Source organism: Hyaena hyaena, unplaced genomic scaffold, assembly GCF_003009895.1.
Source record: "Hyaena hyaena isolate Hyena2069 unplaced genomic scaffold, ASM300989v1 scaffold_94, whole genome shotgun sequence".
Lineage (NCBI taxonomy): Eukaryota > Metazoa > Chordata > Mammalia > Carnivora > Hyaenidae > Hyaena > Hyaena hyaena.
In genome coordinates this window covers 3,177,203-3,182,069 of record NW_024080726.1, presented here as the reverse complement: position 1 = coordinate 3,182,069, position 4,867 = coordinate 3,177,203, and the positions used below count along the sequence as shown (strand labels likewise).

Below are 4,867 nucleotides of genomic sequence, written 5' to 3'. Positions count from 1 at the left end.
GTAGCTTCGGCTGCACATACTTTAAAATTGGAATGATACAGAGAAGACCAGCATGGCCCCTGTGCAAGGATGATGTGCAAATTTGTGAAGCGTCCCATATTTGAAAAAAAAAAAAATCTTTCCAGGTAATAGGATCATTCAGGTTCTAGGGATGCCTGGGTGGTTCAGTAGGTTAAGCATCTGACTCTTGATTTCGGCTCAGGTCATGATCTCATGGTTAGTGGGATCGAGCCCCACATCGGGCTGTGCCCTGATAGCAAGGAGCCTGCTTGGGATTCTCTGTCTCCCTCTCTCTGCTCCTCCCCCACTCACGCTGTCTCTGTCTCTCTCAAAATAAATAAAATAGGGGCACCTGGGTGGCTCAGTTGGTTAAGTGTCCAACTTTTGATCTTGGCTCAGGTCATGATCTTGGGGTTTGTGAGTTCGAGCCCCACGTCAGGCTCTGCACTGACAGCGTGAAGCCTGCTGGGGATTCTGTCTCTCCCTCTCTCTGCCATTTTCATACTTGCAATCTCTCTCTTTCTCTCAAAATAAATAAATAAACTTAAAAAAATAGAATAGGCCTTCTCACATTCATCACAATGGCTCAGATGAAAAGATAGAATACTGCCAAGCATTGGTGGGGAGTGGGACCCCGGGAGCACTCACATAGGACTGGTGGGAATATAAGTTGCTATAGCCATTTGGAACCCTTTTGGGCAATGTCTGCAAAGGCTAAACACAAGCTAACCAGACCCAGCAGAAATACGTACCATGGTCATCAGAAGACATCTACAAGATTGTTTATCTGGGGATGCCTGGTTGGCTCAGTCTGTAGAGGGTGAGGCTCTTTTTTTTTTTAATTTTAATTTTTTAAGTTTATCTATTTTATTTATTTATCTATTTTATTTATTTATTTATTTTTTACAAATAGTTTATTGTCACGTTGGTTTCCATATAACACCCAGTGCTCACCCCACAAGTGCCCTCCTCCATGCACATCTCCCCCCTACCCTCTATTTATTTTAAAAGAGAGAGAGAGAGCCTGAGTAGGAGAGACGCAGAGAGAAAAAGAATTCTAAGCAGGCTCTACACTGTCAGTGCAGAACCCAGCGTGGGGCTCAGATTCATGAACCATGAGACCATGACCTGAGCTGAAATCAGGAGTCAGACGCTTCACTTACTGAGCCTCTAAGTGTGCCCCATAGCGTGCCCTTGATCTCAGAGTCATGAGTTCAAGTCCCACATTGGGTGTAGAGGATACTGAAAAATAATAGTAGAGGTTAAAAAAATGTTTATCCCAGTGCCATTTATGCTGTCTGCAAAGAAGCAATGATCTAAATGCCCATCCACAGAAGAGTGGACACATGTGGCTTATTCATACAATGGAATGAGAGTACAGAGCCATTTCTACACACATAAATCTCTCAAACATAACACTAAGTGAAAAGAGTACTACTGTCTGATTTCACTGATATTAAGTCAAAATGGGAAAATTAATCTACTTTAAAAAAAGTTTGTTCTTTAATTGCTGGGTGCAGTGTTTATATATTCATTAAATTAAGCTTGTTAGGGGCTCCTGGCTGGCTCCGTTGGTGAAGGATGGGACCCCTGATCTCAGGGTTGTGGGTTCAAGCCCCACATTGGGTGTGGAAATTACTTAAAAGTAAAATATTAAAAAAAAAATCTCTTTAAATCAAGCTTGTCAATTGTTCTGGTCAAATCTCTATCCTTACTTACTTCTTACACACTTGATCTGTCAGATACTAAGAGAGGTTGTGTTAAACTTTCCCACCATAACAGTGTACTTGGCAGTTTCTTCTCATACATCTGTGTTTTTTTTTTTTTAATCTCTCAGGGCTATATTACTGGATGCTTACAAGTTTAGAATGAATTGAAATGTTTTTTCATTATATAGTCCTCTTTATCATGGGTAACGATTTTTGCTCTCTTTTCTGTTTTGTCTGATGTTTAATAGCTCTTCCAGCTTTCCCTTGGCTACTGTTTTCCAGTTAATCTTTTTCTTTATTTTCAATTTTTTAGTGTCCTTATGCTTTGGAACCACCTCTTGTGAATAGCATGTAGAGGAATTAGTATTTTTAAAATTTTTATATTTTTTTAGTGTTTGTTTTTGAGAGGGGGAGGAGAGGGAGAGGGAAGGGGAAGGGCAGAGAGAAGGAGGGAGACACAGGGTCCAGGCTCTGAGCCATCAGCACAGAGCCCAACGCGGGGCTCGAACCCATGAAGCAGGAGGTCATGACCTGAGCTGAAGTCGGATGCTTAACTGACTAAGCCACCCAGGTGCCCCGAATCCTACAACTTAAAAAAATTTTTTAATGTTTTTGTTCATTTTTTTTTGAGAGACAGAGAGGCAGAATGTGAGCTGGGGAGGGGCAGAAAGAGAGGGAGACACAGAATCTGAAACAGGCTCTAGGCTCTGAGCGGGCTGTCAGCACAGAGCCCGATGCGGGGCTTGAACTCATGAACCGTAAGATCATGACCTGAGCTGAATTCAGACACTTAACCAACTGAACCCAGGTGCCCCTGGATCCAAGAATTCTAAAATCGGGTCTTTATAGCTCGCTGTCGCTGTCTGGTTTCTGCTGTTCTTATTTATGGTGCTTTGCCTCCTTGTGTGTCCTGTGGTTTTTGCTTGGGAAGTGTTCGTTTTCTCCTATTTGTATTGTTCATTCTGTAGTTCTTTGAGGTTTAGATTGAAGGTGAGTTCTCCCAGAAAGTTCACATTTGCTTCTGAAAGTCACCTGAGGGCCCTATTCACCCATAATGGTTGTGTGTGTGTGTGTGTGTGTGTGTGTGTTTCATATGCACATGCTTGGTATTTTGGAGTTCAGGAAAATAGAAACCAGTCAGTGTATTTTAAGCAGAAAGGAGTTTAACACAGGAAATTAGGTGCTTATAAAATTCCTGGAAAAACAGAGGATGGTCATCAGGAGGTTTCCCTGGAACTGTTGAATTGATTCAGGCATAAGGAAGCTAGGATTATGGGGCCACTAAGGCTTCTGAAGCTGTTGCCATAACAACCACATCTACCCACAAAGCTGCTGATAAAACCTTGAAATACCCAGTCCAGCCACTGCGATAACTGGCTTTCACACTCGTTTCCATCACCTTAGTTGCGGGCAGAAAGGCCCACCTCTGCCTCACGTCCATCTACCAAATGGGATGCAGGTCTGTGCAATTGGCCAAACCTAATCCATATCTAGAACTTAGCTGCAAAAGAGCCTCAAAATGAACTTTTCCTTTCTAGCCTCTGCAGTGCGAGTTGGATGTGCATTCTGAGTTCTTTGATCCTATTTGGCACAGAACCACTGGACAGCTCAGTTCGTGTTCCTCTTCAGTCCACCTTTGCCTCGTGTATCTTTTTCCATCCCTTATTTTGAACCTGTGGGAGACACTATTCACTGGATACTGAGCACTCACTTGTATACTTATACTTCTCTCTTGTCTACTTTTACTGCCTAGGTGGGGGGTGACTATCTTCTTTTGTCAGGTGACAACAGTTTTGCTTAATGAAACACAGGCAGAAGTTGAGAATTCTGGGAAGGTGTTTGCTTTCCCTGAAAAAGGAAAACAATGTCACTAGTTTTGCTTCTTTCCCTTTCCTGCTTTCAGTGTGGATGTAAAGGCTGGAGTCTTGGCAGCCTTTCTGTGACCATGAAGAAAAGGTAAAGAGAAATGCTGAGACACCATCCCTCTACTACTGAACAAAGGTGAGCAGCCATATGCTCCCAGGCTTCTAGAAGAAAAATAAACCCACTTTGTTAGCTATTGTTAGGTGGTGTTTGTTATTTGTACTCAAAAGTAGCCCTAAACAATACATAGCTTCCTTTCTATGTGTGTCTTCTGTGAATAACTTAGAGATTTTGTTGTTGTTAACTAAATCTGAAAGTCTCTGTATTCTAAAATGGGGATTCAATCCATTCTTTTGTGATTGCTGATATATTTTGACTTATTCCTGAAATCTTATTTTGTTTCTTTTTTACCACGATTTTTTAAAAGATTTTAGTTTGAGGTTATCTCTACATCCAACATGAGGCTTGAACTTGCAACCTTGAGATTAAGAGTAGCATGCTCTACTGACTGAGCCAGCCAGGTGCCCCTACTATGATTTTTTTAACGTTAAATTTACCCCTTTTTCTTTCCATTTGTTGGATTGATTTTTTTTTAAGTTTGTTTATTTAATTTGAGAAAGAGAGAGCGTGCCCACACGTGTTGGGGAGGGGCAGAGAGGACAGAGAATCCTGAGCAGGCCCCACACTCAGCACAGAACCCGACACAGGGCTCGAACCCATGAACCATGAGATCATGACCTGAGCCAAGACACTTAACCCAGTGGAGCCGCCCAGGTGCCCCAAGATTGATTGTTTTTTTAAAATTTCATTTTCTTTTTCTTCAAATGGTTTAGAAGTTGTACATCCAATTTCTAGTATTCCCAACTGAGGCCAGTTTCTGATTGCTTTCTCTTTTTGTGTGCTGTAGGCTAAAGACTTTCTACTTGTCTGTTTTTATGTTCATGTTATGATCCTTTCTTTGATCCAATCTGCTGTCAATCCTCTGAAACAAAAACCATTTTTTTTTAGATCCAGCATTTTTCAGGTCTAAGAGTTCCATTTGCTTCTTTTATATTTTCTATATGACTCCTAAAAATTCCCTATATTTTCATCCATTCTATCCATCATTTCCTATAAAATCTTTATTTTTATGATAATTATTATCTTTAGTAATTCAGCACCAGGTTATCTATGGGTCTGCTTCTACTGACTGCTTTTTCCTCCCACTTATTTTTTAAAAATTTTTTTAATGTTTTTATTTATTTCTGAGATAGAGAGAGAAAGCGTGAGCAGGAGAGGGTCAGAGAGAGACGGAG

The 4,867-nt window shown here is 41.1% G+C and overlaps 1 non-coding gene across 1 annotated transcript; it reads left to right on the top strand.

Moving 5' to 3' along the window:
* Positions 1 to 104, top strand: LOC120233664. The gene has a single exon (XR_005528882.1). It is a non-coding gene; the product is annotated as a U6 spliceosomal RNA (small nuclear RNA).
* Positions 105 to 4,867: the final 4,763 nt, after the last annotated feature.